An 18,251-nucleotide genomic window follows, 5' to 3' on the forward strand; every position below is an offset into this window, starting at 1 on the left:
GATGCCTCGAGTCTAAAAAGGTTGAGAGCCACTGGTTTAATTGATTTTAACAGCAGAACTGATCAGGAAACTGGTGGGAGCTTTCCCTGGATTTAATTTAATGAACATAAAAGCTTATTATAATTATGTGTGTTCCTGTAGTGCTATGGATGAAGCGTCATGCACAGAAAGGACATGATTCCTGCCTCAAGGAACTTACAATCTAAGTTTAAAACAAGGGATGGGTACACAGATAGAGGAAATACAAGGAACCAATGAGACAAAATTGTTCAGCAGGGTAAAGAGTGGTAGTTAAGTAGGTATCACAGCAAAGGAGAGTGTAAAAGGAGGGATTTGGAAGAGAATAATGAAGAATCTCCAACTGCATGCCGGGGAGCAAGTATGCTGGTGTCTATTTGAAAATTACAAATGGACAATGAAGTCTGCCCATTAGGGTTTGTATGGAGTCTTGGGTGACCACCTTTTCACTAAGCAGAAGCAGGACGCATGTCCCCCACACTGTCCCCTGGATGAGCCACTTGTGGCTCAGTCCTGCTCCCCGGCCAGGCCCCAGAGCTGCACATTCCTGCCCTGCCCTGGGCCCCACGTACTGCCCCAGCTGGGCAGAATCCCCAGCCCCAGCTGCCAACCCTGCTCCACTCCCTCACTGTGGGGGCTTCAATATGCCTCCCCCTCAGCCCCACCATAGACTTATCTGTAGGCAGCTAGAGGAGCTGCTGTTCACCATGGCCTGGGACTGTATTCCTGGCCACATGCATGTGTGCATGCACATACATGCAAGTAGTGTCCCCTGCGTCCCACTGCCCCCAGCAGACCCCTGCAGGCACACACTCATTCTCGCCAAATGTCATTTTTGAATGGCCCAAACATCATTCAACATGTCTATACAAAGATATTTGTGGCTGCCATCTATACCTATATCTGCATGCAGTTCAACAGAAATTTCAGATTAACATCAGAAGTTGATATTAAGCCCCCTTTGGGATTTTTATACCTTGTTTGACCATGCTGGGAAAGCACTATTGGGAAAACATTCCCTGCCTTTCCTCTCACTCAGTGCAGGCCAAATGGTGGAAAAGAAAGAGGGGTGTAGCTGCTGTTAGAGTGGTACTGAGCACACAGTAATAAGCATGTCCAAAAAAGTGTTGGGTACAAGCTGAACACTAAGTGCACTGTATGATGCTCTCTCAGCATCTGGCTCTTATGGAACAGGAAACAGGACAGAGCAGAGACTCCCTGAATGGCAACAGTTCATAGGGCAGTGGCTGGGCCAGCAGTGATGTCTTCAGCAACACACATTTAAATGTGGCCTTTAATAAGCTAGGACAGCAAAAAGGAAGTTTCACATTATTTGTAGGGAGAGGCCTGAACTGAAAGGGCTCCTATAAACATGCAGCGAGGCTGCTGTAACGTGCTGTAAAACCATGCATCAGAGCGGACTTGATTAATCAAGTCTGCTGGAGCACAGAAATTAACACACTCCAGCAGCCTCCAGCATCACGTGTATCAGTGTCCCTGTGCTGAAAAATGGTGGCAGGGAACTTTAAACTAAAACTTATTCAATGAGCTTTAGTTCAAAGTGCCCTGCCTCCATTTTTCAGCGCAGGGACACTGATACACATGATGCTCAGGCACTTTTAATTAGCACGGCTCGCTAATTAACCTATACACACCCAAAAAGTTTGGGGTCTAGGTTGAGAACTCTGAAATCTGGTAGCGTTCAAATCTAACATATGCTGCTGTGACATACAAATCATGCTTTTCCAAAGTTACTGCTTTGAACCTTTGATTTTGATTCATAGGTATATTGTGGTGCAGGGAGAAAAGTATCAGTCATATATTGCCTGCTGAACTTGGACTCATAGGATGCATCCCCATGAGTGCACACATGCGGTTTGCAACACCTCAAAGCAGCGTGAGGCACTACAAACCACATGTGGTGCACGTGCAACCTTTTTTTTTTTTTTTTTGACACTGGGAGATCTTGATGTCAAATAAAACTGCTGATAAAAAAGCCAAGATGTGGCTGCCAGCCAGGCTCCAAGCTGCCAGATTGCTGCCACTGCTGCCCTAGGAGCCCCCCAGGACCCCAGGTAAGTATGGTGGGACCAGCACAAGTGCTAGCCGCAGCCTCCCCTACCCAGGACAATTTGCCCCACACTAACCCCATGTGCAGGGGTCTGTGCAGCAGCAAAAAAAGCAGTGGCACCAATTTCTCCTGCTGCTATGTTTGCTGTGGCAACCACACACCCCTACATGTGAGGCATGCCCATGGTGTCCTCAAACCAAAATCTGTAGCTCTTAGATTTACATGGGCAAGCTGAGCAGCTGGAAGTTTCATGGCCCCCAAAATATATGGGCACAATTTGGAGTAACTTTGAAAAACTGGCAGATTGCAAAGTGAAGTATAATCAACAAAGTTTCTTTTTGGCAATTTCATTTAATTTTAATCATATAGCTTTTCTTCCTCCCTAACACACTGAACTCGGAGTCAGGCTGTATTCCTCACCCTTCCACAGATGTACCATGACCGTGAGAAAACAAGACTATGAAGTTACATAACTTATTTATCTGTAAAACATGCACAATACTTGCTCATGGTGACGGTTGTTTAATTAGCCTTTACAGAGAGATAGTTAGCTGTGTTAGTCTGAAATCAGGCAGAAGGCAGGGCAGAGTGCACCTTTAAGACCAAGTCAGAGGCATAAGCTTTTATAAGCAACAGATGGCTCTTAAGATCCTTATTAAGGGGTGAAATCCTATGGTAAATTTCCAGCAGATTTAATTGAGAAAGAAACAGAGAATGTTTCAATATAAAATGTCAACTGAAGAAATTCCATGCAACCTAGATTTTTAAAAACTCAATTACATGCTGTTCAAGAAAACAAAATTCTCCAATCATTTCACTTTTAATAAGATAAAGACATTGCTAAATACAACAGTGATATTTTATATTGGGATTTCAAATATCAGCTAAACTACTATGGTGTGCTTGCTTGATTTCTTTTCAGTATTTTTTCTATTTCTTTTTTAAGATTTTTTTTTCTTTTTTCCCCTTCATACTCTGAGACCCAAGTTAATAGTATTGTATAGAGCACCACCCAGTGCTCAACCAGAATTTGAGCTGATTTCAAACTGCAATTACTTTTCAGCTTTAGGTAAATGTATGCATTGCGTGTTGGAAACTAGTGGAGTTCAGTGTTTGGGGTGGTACCTGAATTACTGAAGGGTAGAAAAAAATATTTTCATGTGGTCAGCTTCACACACACTGATGATTTTGAATCAAAATAAGAACTAAGTCTCCCCTCTCCCCCCCCAAAAGTCCTTTGTTTCTGCCAGTAACTGAATCATCTCAATGTTTTTAATAGTAGGTATTACTGAACCCAGACTTTCTCTGGTTCCACCGACACAGGTTTTTCAATGAAATTAAAACAACTGTATTTTAGCATGATTTGAGCTGTTCTGACCAAAACAAGTTATGGCTCACTGTTGCAGGATGGCTAACTATGATTTCTCTGAGATGAGAGGCTTTGGCCATAGCGTGCATTTTGAACAAAGTTCTAAGATTTCCTGGCTTTGTTCACACTGCCTATGCAAAGCATATCAAATCAAGCTATCCTTTCTTCAGCAATTTTGATGTCTGCTTGCGACTCCTGGTCTCTCTCCTCCTATTTCTCAGCTCTGCATACTGTTTTTAGCTCTTTCAAAATCCTAGAACTCCCCCTTGGAGTCCAGTCTTCAGCAGCAGCTACATTTTCAGCTTTTGGCTGAGCAGCCAAGAGCTGCTGACAATGGAGCAGGTTTAAAACTGGTGACAATGATGAAAGGGTTAAAATGGTAGATTTCACCTGAGGGGGAAAGAAAGGGTGAACAAGATGAAGATTAGGCTCTATCCCCAATCCATGCAGTCATAACTGAAACCCCCCCCCCTCTGTTTTTCTTCATTCTGCCTTCCCAAAAGCAAGATGCATGTCTTATTTGAGGTTGTATGGAAAGCAAGAAAATACAGTAGATCTTGACATGGTAAAGACAATACAAAACGCATCAGAAGAGTAATAGGCAATGTACTGGAAGGGCAGAAAAGACTGCCAACAAACACCTTGAACAAACAGAAAAGAACTACAAAAAACAGTAACTTAAAGCAGCAGAGGGATCCTGAATAGAGAAGACTGGAGTGACAGAAGGAACAGGAAAGACTGAAAGACAGTAATATAAAGCTATGAAAAAAGAACCTGGAGCAGCAGAGGAAAAGGACAGAGGATAGTTTTGGTGAGGCAAGTATGACTAAGGTCAGCTTGAGAAAGACCTAACATAGCACAGGGGAAAGTAAAACTCCAGAGCTTAACAAAGCAAGGATAGAGGACTGAGAGCAATTAATCTGGTGTTACACATACAGTTGCTCGTGATGGCTACTCCACATCAAAGCAGATGTAAGAACTGAGAAAGGACAGCACTAACCTACAATTTCCCAAAACAACATGCATCTACCCAACTAGTCGCTTGCTATTTTCCAGTACAATTTCTATTTTGACAGCCACCTGATTGTGATAACAGCATGTTTGATGAGGATGGCAAGCGGTCTTCGTGACAAACCACTTTTGAACTAATACGAAGAAGGGCAGGGAGGATGAAGGCCTCATAAATCCATCTAGGTCTTTTAATTTTTCTGCCCCAAGAACTATGTTGCTTCCTGTTTCAGCAAACGCAACTTCTGTTGTGATGCCTGGATGGAAAAACTACTAGATTTTTCAGACTGAAAAGAGAAAGAAAAGGATCGGTCTTAGAGAGGGGTAGTCAACCTACAGCCAGTGGGCTGCCTCTAGCCCACAGAGCCATTTTATCTTGTTCACAGTGATAAGGGGCTTCTGTGGTGTTGTAGCAGTGGGGAGCATTGCCCAGGTGGCAAGGAGAAGCAGTGGCACTGGCACTGCGGGAGGAGAGCAGTGACTGTGATTGTGGGTCCAGCAGCAGTGGGGCAAGCTGGGTTGGAAGCATCCCATGCTCAGGGTTAATCTCTGTTAAGTGCTGCATCCCCTTCTCTGCCCCACTGCAAAACCTTGCCAATCCCCTGGTTTTACAGCATGTAGCTTACACACAGTAAGTGTGCTTCAAAAGTAAAACTGAGGCTAAGTACAGACATTCAAAATGCCTGAGGCAGAAGCGCTCTAAGCTTCCTAGGTTAGGTTGGGAGTGAACAGAACAGACATTTGCCCTTTGGTGGGGAGGCATGCAGGCTGCCTGCGCTGGTCAAAGCCAGCAGGTTGAGGGCACTGCTGCACACCTCCCAGCAGGCTGCTGGATAATGCCAAGCCCAGCCAAGTAGCCAAGCAGCTGGCCACCCCTGACTGGCCAGCATGGCCCAGCCGCAGCCTCCCCAGACCTGGGCCAAGGGGAAGGGGTGGGGGGAGGCTGTGACATGGACCTTCACTCCCCACCAACCCCAATGCTGACAACCAGCTGCTGTGGAAGACAGGGCTGGAAGCCATGATGCCCAGCCGAAGGGAGATCCCACCACAGGGCCATCCCCAACTGTGCTGGATTAAGTCTGGGGGGCCCACATCTGCATGGCAGCAGCCTCTACCCCTCCTCCTCCAATCCCTTTGCTTTTAAGGTTTGGGTGGAGCAACAATCAAGGGCACGTGCAACTGCACCACTGCATCCTCCCCTCTTCCCACGCCCCCCATCCACCCCTGGTCTGAGTAATGCTGAGCAAGCAAACAGCATCCCTCATTATGTCAATTCCCTGGCATGCTATTTCCTTCCCAAATGCGAATAACATCATTCAGCAAGAAGTTTGCAGGCAAAGACCTTACCATTACCTACCTGCACTCAGTCCCTGAGCAGTAATTTGGTAGCCTTTCAGTTCTCCTGGAATAATTTGGGAACTCTCCCAATTAATTATTTTTTAAGATGAGGGGAAAAGATATATGTGCACATATTCTTTCCTTTGGAACAAAGCCAAACCAAACTAAAAGGCTATGTAGATTCTGGAAAGAAGGACACTGATTCTTCATATTTTGTGGTCCAGAGTGCCACCAACACAGAGATTGGAAACTGCTACCAAAAACCCTCCCGAGTACCCCACATAAATGTACAAGCACAGCCTCAAAGCACGCAGTCCTCATTGTGACTATGTGACTGGATTTGCTGAAGATATGGGCATGGACATAAGTACGTGCGTTTTGCTTAGAAAGTTCCAAAGACTGCAGAGAGTGCCTCTGTTTCTTCAAATACAGAACATTTGGCTTTTGGAAAGCTGGGTGAAAAGTAAAAACTAGTCTTGTCTTACACCCAACCCTACATAGGCAGGCCAGAGAGCATGTTACAGAAATGGCTGGCGTTTTTTCATTTTACAGTTGGGAAACAGACTCAGAAAAATGGAATTACTTGTCCAAGACTAACTGATAACCTGACAACCCAGATTCAAGTCCTTGTTCTACCTGGGGACCTATGCAGTGGAGCACACTGCTTTTCCATAGCTGCAAGTCCTTTGACAACAGAAATGGTGACATGTATGAAGCAGGCACAAGTTCCCCCCACACACTACTGTGGCCTTGCCTGCTAAAAGTCAATTCAGCAATAAAGTATTCGTGCTTTATGTTCACCATTCCTGCCTTTATGTATGTACTTGTCACACTAACAGAAAGTGTACTGGATTGTTTGACACATTTCCTTATTCATATTATAATTACTAGTAAGGTTATGTGGGAAAATAATAGGAAAGAAAAGTAGGAAAGAAAAAAGATAGCTTAACTGGGAGGGGAGAATGAGATCTGCTGTTTTAAATAATTAGTGGACAAGTCTACCAGCTTGAATGAGGTAATTAGGCTAATCAACTGGAAAAATTCATGGAGAAATGCTGGTTCTGCAAGCTTGGCATATCAACTTTGTCAAAGATTTTATAGCAAGTTATGAAAACTTAATGTTTCTATAAGATAAAGTATTTTATTTTTCATTCTTCTGAAAATATTTAAAAAAATATTCAGAACATATTCAGAAAAAGAAATAATTTTTCTGAAAAAAAATATCAGCTTTCAAATGTTCATCCCAACATGGGAAACCTTTGGGAAGCTCCTAATTCCTTTTGGGAAGGGCATTCCATTTTTGCCCAGCCATATTAGCTAGTCCTTTGCCATGGGCACATTTAATCTGATCAAATGGAAAGTGTGGCCAGATACCATAGGAAGGGTCAAGTCATTAATGCCTGCCTGCAAACAGTAATCTCTTATGCAAAAAACCAGAAGCACTTAGATAAGAGGCAGCTCTTCATAAACTCTGTTTTCTTTTGATATGCAAGTGATTCGCTTCCCCTAGCTCTCCACGTTGCAAGCAAACAATCAGGACCACTGAAATGTATCCATAATCTAGGAAGGTTTTATTGTTTTCAGAATGCATGAGGGACAACTAATACAGAACTGTTCTGTGATCATTTTAATGTTCTCCAGTTGTAAAATAAATCGCTAGATAGATCAATATTCTACAAGAAGCAGACCTTAAGTAATTGAATATTTAGTGTTTCATTTCCATATCACCAAAAAAAATGTGGCCAAAAATCAGAAATGACTGATTCTTATTAAAATCCCACTGTTGTTGCTTGGCCTAGACCAGTGGTTCCCAATCTGTGGTATGGGTACTACCAGTGGTATGCAGACAACCTGTCAGTAGTATGTGTTAACAGATTTATTATAATTTCTTTATATGACAAAAAATTGCTGCTGGTACTTAAGGTTGTATTGTTTTAAATTGGTAGTACGCAATCTGTCGGTGTTTGGGAACTGCTGGCCTAGAATAAGCATATAGTTTCAGTCTAGTGGTACCAACTGACAGGTGTGCACACCAAAAATTATCTACTTAATTAGAAATAAGCAGAGATACCAAAATGCCTAAAAATCTCTCAAATTCTTAGTAGTCATTTCTCATAAAAGCACTGCCAGGGTTTTATTAGTCCACTGTTCTGGCTATATTTTCTTCCTACTGCAGAAATACAGACTCCAGCTGTCAAAGAAAAAATAAAATGACAAGTGTATCTGAATCATCTGAATATCTGAATCAACATATCTAAATATTTTCACTTCAAGGAAAATATCTGGATGGAAGAGACTTTCAAAATCAGTAGATAACAATTATTTCCCTCCAAGTATTATAAGGCAAGCATTTTGTTTCTTCACATCTCTCCTTAAAGAGCACTTCTTCCAAAATTTCCACTAGAAATCTATGGTAATAGTAAGAATAGCAGAAAATATACAGCTCTGGGGCATTGCTTCCTCTACTTTTTTACTGCATTCTTTTTTTCTTCTGTGCGTCTTTTCAAGCATCAACCCTTCAAGGCAAGGAAATGTCTTTGTCTTGTGTCTTTTGATGCCAAGTGAATTGTCATCACTAAACAAATACTATATACTGTACTAATGCAATTTTAACATACACAGCAGGGCTATCTGTGCTATTTTCTCTGGGATTCCAATTCACTGTCTTATAAATCTTTTAAAACTATTATAAAATAACTGTAAAGTTATTTGTAGAAGCATGAGGAAGTCTTACACATAAGCAAGAGCTATTGTTGCAGGAACCCTTAGTATTGGCAACTGTATCTTGTTTTCAATCTGCAATTGTATAGCGCTGACTACATTGTCAAACACTGGAACGCAGCAGAAAAATACCTTGTACAGTGGAAACTTTCACCAGGGTGTTGCCAACACGACTGGCTTTTAATCACGTCATATTTTCCTGTAATATGCTCTCTCAGAAATTTAGAACAGCCTCTTACCTTCTAGGACTCTGCCTGAGAAGCCTTCATTTTCATGCCTTTTCCCCTCTTTTTTATAAAATACATCATGGACTCTCTCAGAAAGCAGGTTTTATTTAGCTACCTCCTCCCCCTCTCAAGCTTCTGAACTGAAAAATAGGAGGCTTGTTTCTACTGTAACCAGTAATGTTTGTTATAAAGATACTTCCTCTCTACCTCAGTTGTGCTCAGTAGGAGATGGCGGTGTTCAGCTGGAAGGGTAACTGTTTGTCTGGTTCAGCTCTGCTCGATACCTTGTATTAAGGCCCTCTTTCATGAAAGACTTTTAAAGTTCCTACTACAATGTCCTAAAAACCCTCAATGACCATTTAAGTGGCACTAGAGAACAGAAAATAGTTTTGAGGAGCTGGTTTACAGGATGTGAGATCTTTTGCTTTCACTAATAGCTTTTATCCATGTAAGCAGTCCTATTAATGTTGATGACTACTCACATGGAGGGAAGAGTACTGGTAGAAGAAAGAGGTTATATGACTGGGTTTGAAGAAAGCCTATCCAGAATGCAGAGTGCCTAGTGACCTCCTATCTCTAACTGCCACAAGCTTTCTAGACAGTGGGTGCATCTACACGCGCTATGAATGACACTGAATAAACTCTCGTGCAATTTACACCGTAGTTTATTGCTCCTGGGCACTGGGTTTACATGTGTGCCTGGGACCACAGCATGTTGAGCTGGGTCAGAGTAGCCCCAGCTGGCAGGGGGCCAGGCCGGAGGGGTCAGCCTGCCAGCTCAGGGCTGCTCTGACCCAGCTCAACATGCCGCAGAGGGGCTGGCTGGGGCAGGAGGGTGCTCCAGTGTGGGGCTAGCCCCAGCCAGCCTCATCAGTGTCTACACATGCGTTGTAGTGAACTAAGCACTGCTACAGGGTAGTTTACAAGCGTTTACAAATACTAACCTACAGCAGCATTTATCACTTTCCTGAGCCCTAATAGGGCAGCACGTGTAGATGCTGAGAATTAATTGCAGAGCTAATTAGGCAACTCCACAGTAAATGTCTCTTATAGATGTGCCCAGTATGTACTATCAATCAGATTCTCCTAATCTACCCAATCCCTCTGCACCATTCCTGCCACACAGAGCCTAACATCTGCCTTCAACAAGAACCTAAAGATTCCCACAAATGCAAATTACACCATCTGCCACATGCTTCCTTGTGGGACGTATTTCAAAGGCAAAAGAGGACAGAGAATCAAAGCAAAGCAAAACAAACATACTGCAGCTAGCACGTCAACCTGCAGAATACTGCCTATAGGAACACCCTAACAAACAGGAGTGGCACGGGGGACTATTTGTGTAAGAAAATTGCATCAGTTAAAATCTAAAGTTCTCCTTTAAGATGCAGTGAAACCACTGAGAGGAAAAACCTTGGTAGACCTCCGTATTTTGATTTCAGTGACACCTGGGCAGTAGAGCTGTGCAAAATTTCACCAGGTGCTTCTTTTTGAAGTGGTTTCGATGCGTTTTGAGCTTGAAACAGAAGTCGCAATGAAAAAAAAAAAAAAGGCTTTGAAACAGCTTTGAAATGAAATGAGGACACTCGAAACGTTTCAAAAGTTTTGAAATGATTCGAGTTTTAAAGCTGGGCTTACTTGGCTTCAGTGCTCAGGCAGCAGCATCCTCCTTCTGTCATCTGGCACACAGATCCAGGGGCCCGCATCCCCAGGAGGGATGCAGGGCTGTGTAGGACTCCTCCTTGGGGGTGCAAGCCCCTGGATCTGCACGCTGAATGAGAGAAGGCTGCCGCTGCCACCTGGGACAGATGGCAGCAGCTATCTTCTCCAGTACTGGGCACAGCCTGCACCCAGCACTAGTCCCAGGTGGCAGAGGCAGCCTCCTCTCATCCAGCGCACAGATCCGGGGGCTCACACCCCCAGGAGGAGACCAGCACAGCCCCGCAGCCTTCCCAGGGGTGTGGGCCCCCAGATCTGTGCTCCAGATGAGAGGAGGCTGCCGCTGTCAGCAAGCGTCAGGAGTTGTGTTTTGAACAGTTTGAGGTGCAGTTTCCCAGAAACCTCTACATCTATCTCCTTGAAACTTGACAGGCTTCATGCCCTCAGAAGGGGCTACCATCCCTCCAATTTCATCCAAATCAGGAAAGAAATTACAAAGCTTTAGACATTTTCATGGGCAAAACCTCGAAATGTGTCGAAACAGTTTTGACAAAATGAAACGGGACAGTGCTTCGAAACAAAATGACAAAACAAAATACTGCCCCTTCAAAACGTCGAAACAAAACGATGATGTTTCGCACAGCCCTACTGGGCAGTGTATAACAACACCAACTCAGATTGTTCTGACCACTTCCACAATAAGAGTGTTTTGTACCTATTTTATTCAGACTATGAACACAAGGAGCAGGAGTTGGCGGAATCAGGCTCAATCATAAGCGGTGGGGGCAAATATTATTTCGGGGGGCTGAGTCCCGCCTGAAGGCCGTTGCAGGGCCAGCATGAGCTGGTGCTATACACAGTGGTGGAGGAATGGCTGCATGCCAAGCAGCGCTGGGTGATACGAGATGGTGGTGCTCTGATGCTGCTGCTGTTGCTGGCTCCTGCAAAAAGTTTTGGGGGGGGGGGGGGGGGTAACTAAGCCCCGTTAGCCCTTGCCCTCTACTACCTATGGCCCAATGTGAATAAAGTATGTTAAAAACATTATTAAATTGCTTTTTCCTCTCGAGTAGATGCCATCTAGGCAGTAGGTGCTCTCTATTACCATAATGCTAAGCAATCTGCAACGTGTCCTCACACAACACTTCTGCTATCATCCCAATAGCACTTTGTCGTCTTGTTCACAATTGCAATCAACAGACGGAGACTTGAGGAGTGGAGGCCAAAAGAGACTTAAAAGCGAGTGCCATCAAAAGTCCATTATAAGCACCTAAATTCAAAATGCAGATCCTCAAACAAACACCAACTGGAGGCGCCTAAAGTTCCTAGGCATCTACGTTTCTGGCAGGAGAGTTCTGTATGCACTTAAATGTCTGCTGTTAGGAACATCCACTGGAACAGCGACACTGCTCACAACTGATTGGCTGCCTGTCATGGAGCCCCAGCCCTTGCTGCTGATTGGTGGAGGGGCAGAACGAGATGACCCACAGCCCATCAGCAATGAGGGGGGGGCTAGGTATGGTGGGTATTGTTTTATTATGCAAGCTCTACCCTATTAGGACATTGTTACCAAGCTGTTATTGTAATGTTATTGCTACTCCAGATAAAATGCATTTATCAGAATTTCTTCAAAACTAAAGAAACATTGTTTTTTCAGGGGGTTGTTTCAATACTATGGATACCACTTCCTGCTACCATAATTCTCAGCAAATGAGAGGTAGCATTAAGAAGAATGGAATCAGGGTAATGCCTAGTCTTTATACTACTTTATCAAGGTAGTGTTTTACTGCAGTCAAACACCTCTCTCATAGATTTCATAGACATTAGGGCTGGAAGGGACCTCGGAAGATCATCGAGTCCAGCCCCCCGCCCAAAGGGCAGGAAGTCAGCTGGGGTCATAGGATCCCAGCAAGATAAGCATCCAGTTTCATCTTGAAGGTTTTCAATGAAGGCGCTTCAACAACCTCCAGTGGCAGGCTGTTCCAGACCTTGGGGGCTCGGACAGTAAAGAAATTCTTCCTTATGTCCAGCCTGAAACGATCTTGTAGTAGTTTGTGACCATTCGACCTCGTCATCCCTTGGGGCGCTTTGGTGAACAAACGTTCCCCCAGATACTGGTGGTCACCCCTGATAAACTTGTAGGTGGCCATCAGATCACCCCTGAACCTGCGCTTTTCCAGGCTAAAGAGCCCCAGGGCTCTCAGCCTGTCATTGTAGGGTCTGCTTCCCTGACCTCTGATCATGCGCGTGGCTCTTCTCTGGACTCTCTCAAGCTTCTCCACATCCTTTTTGAATTGTGGAGCCCAAAACTGGACGCAGTACTCCAGCTGCGGCCTCACTAAGGCCGAGTACAAGGGGAGAATGACGTCCCGGGATTTGCTTGAGAAGCATCTATGGATGCAAGCCAGCGTTTTGGTCGCTTTACTAGCCGCAGCATCGCATTGCAGGCTCATGTTCATCTTGTGGTCAATGATGACCCCCAAGTCTCTTTCTTGCGTAGTGCTAGACAACATAGCACTGCCGAGCCTATAAGGATGCTGCGGGTTTTTTTTCCCCAAGGTGGAGAACCTTGCATTTATCGGCGTTGAACACCATCAGATTCTCATCCGCCCACTTGCTGAGCCTGTCCAGGTCAGCCTGGATCATCCGCCTGTCTTCTGGTGTGGATGCTTTGCCCCAAAGTTTGGTGTCATCTGCGAACTTGGCCAGTCCGCTTCTGACTCCAGTGTCCACATCATTAATGAAGATGTTGAACAGTATGGGTTCAAGGACAGAGCCCTGGGGGACCCCACTGGTCACAGGACACCACGATGAGTGACTTCCATCAATTACTACCCTCTGGGTCCGACCCCGGAGCCAATTTTCCAGCCAGTGGATCATGGAGGACCCAAGGCGACAATTGGCCAGTTTCTCCAAGAGACGATCACGGGACACTAGATCGAAGGCTTTTTTGAAGTCAAGATATATGACATCAATCTCTTCTCCCTTGTCCAGGTGATAGGTCACCTGGTCGTAGAAGGAAATGAGATTGGTCAAGCAAGACCTACCCGCAACAAACCCATGCTGGCTATCCCTTAGGATGTTGGCGTCGGCCAGTCCATTAAGGATGGCCTCCTTAATAAACTTTTCTAAGATCTTCCCCGGGATAGAAGTCAGGCTGATGGGCCTATAGTTAGCTGGATCCGCTTTCCTCCCTTTCTTGAAGATAGGCACCACATTGGCCTTCTTCCAGTCTTCGGGCACTACACCAGAGCGCCAAGAGTTTTCAAAGATCCGCGCTAGAGGCTGGGCTATGATGCTCGCCAGCTCCTTGAGTACCCTGGGGCGAAGATTGTCAGGGCCGGCTGGCTTGAAGGTATCCAGCTTCTCAAGATGTTCCTTCACGAAGTCAGCATTAATGGAGGGCAGGGGATCACCCTCACCCGGACTTCCCGGCCCAGTAGTGGGCATGGGCGTCCCATGGGGCTAATGAAAGACCGACGCAAAGTACCTATTTAATAGGTTGGCTTTTTCCTGGGCGTCAGTTGCCCCATCTGGTTCAGCAGGGGTCCAACGTTGCCCCTGCTTTTCCTCCAGCTCCCCACATATCTGAAAAAGGACTTTTTATTGTCCTTGATGCTCAAAGCTAGCTGGAGTTCAGTTGCAGCCTTGGCTTTCCTGGTCTGCTCCCTACAGGACCGGGCCAGTGCAGAATATTCCTCCTTGGAGGTGACTCCCATCCTCCATCCTTTGTAGGCCTTTCTTTTTAGCCTCAGGAGGTCTGCTAGGTCCCTGGAGAGCTAGGGGGGGCTGCTGTGCCCTCTTGCTGCCTTTCCTCTGAGATGGAATAGACTTAGTTTGTGCATGGAGGATCGCTCCCTTGAGGAGCAACCACTCTTCTTGAACTCCCCTTTCTCCGTGGTCATGGTCCCTTAGGGCCTCACTGACAAGCCTCCTGAGCTTGTCAAAGTCGGCTTTCCTGAAGTCAAGGACTTGCGTGTTGCTGACTGACTTGCCAGCTTTTCGGCGGATGGTGAAGGTGATCAGCTCGTGGTCGCTGTCACCCAGCTTCCCATCGATCACTAGGTCGCCAACTAGGTCATCCCCAGTAGCCAGCACCAGGTCGAGCAGCGCTTTGCCTCTCGTTGGCCCATAGAATTCTTGAGTCAGGTAGAGGTCATCCACGCACGAGAGGAAGCTCTGCGACCGCTCAGATTTTGCTGAGCGATCCTCCCACGAGATGTCTGGGTAATTGAAGTCACCCATGACAACCATGTTCCTGGAGCAAGCTGCCTCAGCCAGCTCCTGGGCAAACTCCTGGTCTAGCTCAGGACTTTGGGTGGGAGGTCTGTAATAGACTCCCACCATTGTGTCCCCTGTGCCATGTTCCCCACGGATTTTAACCCAGAGGGTCTCCAGCCGTCCACCCTGGTCGCCAATATCGGCTTGCAGGGACGTGTAGCTTTCCTTAACAGAGAGCTACACCCCCGCCCCTTTTCTCTACACGATCCCTCCTGTACAGGGTATAGCCATCTATCCCCGTGGTCCAGTCATGGGTGGAGTCCCACCAGGTCTCCGTGATCCCTATGACATCGTAATTGTTTGCACTGAGCAGGAGGATGAGCTCCTCCTGCTTATTCCCCAAGCTCCTGGCATTAGTGTATAGGCAGGCAAGTGCCCCCTGGGGGGCTCCTTCCTTGCCCACAGATTTTACCAGGGCTGGGGCTGGGGCGGGCTCCCTTGAGTGCTGTGATCCGCTGGCTTTGCAAGGATTGCTCAGCGGGCCAGCAGTGGCGGTAGTCCCCCCGTCCCCCAGCGGGCTTAGTTTAAAGCCCGGTGGAGCAGGTCAGCCAGTCTAGCTGAGAAGAGCATCCTCCCTAGAGGAGAGAGGTGGAGACCATCTCTTCCCAGCAGCTCGCTGCCTCTCGCCAAAGAGCGGGCTGTGGTCATGAAAGCCAAAGCCTTCCTGACGACACCAGCGCCGCAGTCTTTGGTTGACCACATAGATCCTCCTGTCCCTTCTCAGCCCATAGCCTGAGACTGGTGTTCTCGACGAGAACACCACCTGTGCCCCCAGACCCTTAAGCCCCGCTCCCAAATCCCTGTAGCGCCTCATGACCTGGCTGGGAGTGCTCCAAGCCGTGTCATTGGTGCCCACATGAATCGTGGTAGATGGGTCGGTCTCGACCTGGAAGGGTGTGGGCAGTGGGGTCCCGCAGGGCTCGGTCCTGGGACCGATACTCTTTAATGTCTTCATCAGCGACTTGGACGAGGGAGTGAAGTGTACTCTGTCCAAGTCTGCAGATGACACAAAGCTATGGGGAGAAGTGGACACGCCGGAGGGCAGGGAACAGCTGCAGGCAGACCTGGATAGGTTGGACAAGTGGGCAGAAAACAACAGGATGCAGTTCAACAAGGAGAAATGCAAAGTGCTGCACCTAGGGAGGAAAAATGTCCAGCACACCTACAGCCTAGGGAATGACCTGCTGGGTGGCACGGAGGTGGAAAGGGATCTTGGAGTCCTAGTGGACTCCAAGATGAACATGAGCCGGCAGTGTGACGAAGCCATCAGAAAAGCCAATGGCACTTTATCGTGCATCAGCAGATGCATGACGAATAGGTCCAGGGAGGTGATACTTCCCCTCTATAGGGCGTTGGTCAGACCGCAGTTGGAGTACTGCGTGCAATTCTGGGCGCCACACTTCAAGAAGGATGCGGATAACCTGGAGAGGGTACAGAGAAGGGCAACTCGTATGGTCAAGGGCCTGCAGACCAAGCCCTACGAGGAGAGACTAGAGAAACTGGACCTTTTCAGCCTCCGCAAGAGAAGGTTGAGAGGCGACCTTGTGGCTGCCTGTAAGTTCATCACAGGGGCACAGAAGGGAATTGGTGAGGATTTATTCACCAAGGCGCCCCCAGGGGTTACGAGAAACAATGGCCACAAGCTAGCAGAGAGCAGATTTAGACTGGACATTAGGAAGACCTTCTTCACAGTTCGAGTGGCCAAGGTCTGGAACGGGCTCCCAAGGGAGGTGGTGCTCTCCCCTACCCTGGGGGTCTTCAAGAGGAGGTTAGACGAGTATCTAGCTGGGGTCATCTAGACCCAGCACTCTTTCCTGCTTATGCAGGGGGTCGGACTTGATGATCTATTGAGGTCCCTTCCGACCCTAACATCTATGAATCTATGAATAAGGAGCACGGGATAGTGGTCTGTGGGTTTGAGGAGCTTGGGGATCCTCTCCGCAATGTCCCGGATGCGGGCCCCTGGGAAGCAGCAGACTTGCCGGGCTAAGGGGTCGGGGTGGCAGAGTGGCCCCTCCGTCCCCCTCAGGAGGGAGTTTCCCAGAACAAACACCTTACGTTTTGTCTTGGGGAGAGCAGGGGTGGGAGCTGCAGTTAGGCCCATGTTGCCTGTGGGGGGTGGCAACTCAGCAGGCTCTGCTGGGGCAGCAAGAGGTGCGTACCTGTTGCTCAGTTCTGGCAAGGGAGGGGCCTTGGTGCGGCGGGCCTTAGGGCCCTTGACCACCGTGGTCCATGCCCCTGGCTGGACACAGCAGGAGGTCCCAGAGTCCTCCTCTGGCCTGGAGGGAGACTGTGATCTACCCTCTGCCTCCCGGGGGAGAAGGGCCTGGCAGTAGGAGTCTATCTCCTTGCACAGTGTTGAATTGACTCCTATGGTCAACACATGACCAGGAAGGAGTCCTAGATGCAACTGTTTCCAGAACACCATGCTAGGAGACAACACAACATTAGAGTTTCTAGTTTGATACTGACATGGTTTTTACATGACAGGGGACCATGTTGGAAGTACCAGAGTTGGTAAGTTAATACACCTGCTTCTTTTCAGTTTAGAAAGATATTTTCTCATGGGCAAAGCACAGCTTTAGCACAGTTTTTCTATCCTTTTTTGGAAAAATGAAACACTCATCCTACCACGTGAATTGACCCACACTACAGCATCCTAAAAGGTGGCATTTGTTTTTCTGACTGCTGTGAAATTGCAGTGAAGTTTGTTTGTTTTTTTCACCACTGTGAAAAATGAAAGTTTTGAAGTCATTTGCATATTCACTTACCTATCCCCAAAAATCATACAGCTGGGGCCATCTGCTGACTGTTTCAGGGAACAGCTCATGATTTTAATGAAACAATACATTTACACTGCTGTAATGCACCCCTTGCAAGAAGCACAGCCATACAGAGCTGTAATGGACATCAGTCCAGTCTAGAATTATCCCCGGAAAGAAGTGAGGGGCTAAATTAAATCTGCATTGTTTGCTTTTGTCCCAAAGTTAGTCACTGCATTGTTTTAGGCAAAATGGGCAAGGGAACAAACAAAAGGTTTTCCTGAAAGCTCATCTACATCTGTCTTAACCAGTCTTGCTTCTTCTCATCTATCCCACAGTAGCAGTTTGCCCAGTGCAAATAAGCTATTGGTAACGTCTCTGCAACCTAAAGGCAAGATGCTGTAGCAGTCCTCACAATAACATAACCTGGTCATCCCAACTGTTCGGAGGAATACCATCATAACTATTATTTACAGTGGTGTTAACATATGTAGGCCTCAAGTCCTTTTACAAAACACAGCTTTCCAAGATCATTTCTGTCCAAGAGGTATAACCTACATTTAGTTCTTATATTTAGCTATCAAAATTGCATTTACCACTATAATCCTTGTATGCTGTGCAGGCTTAACAAAACATTGTCATTCAACTCCTTAACAAACAAGAAGCGGGAGAAACGGAAAACAGAGAGAGAAGCAAAGCACTGATTCAAGAACCGATTGCTAGAACAACAGCAGTTGATAACAATGGCTCTAGTTTTTAGCTCTCCCAAATTAACCATTTACAATTACATTTTCAGATGT

Source organism: Alligator mississippiensis, chromosome 2, assembly GCF_030867095.1.
Source record: "Alligator mississippiensis isolate rAllMis1 chromosome 2, rAllMis1, whole genome shotgun sequence".
In the NCBI taxonomy this organism is placed as follows: domain Eukaryota; kingdom Metazoa; phylum Chordata; order Crocodylia; family Alligatoridae; genus Alligator; species Alligator mississippiensis.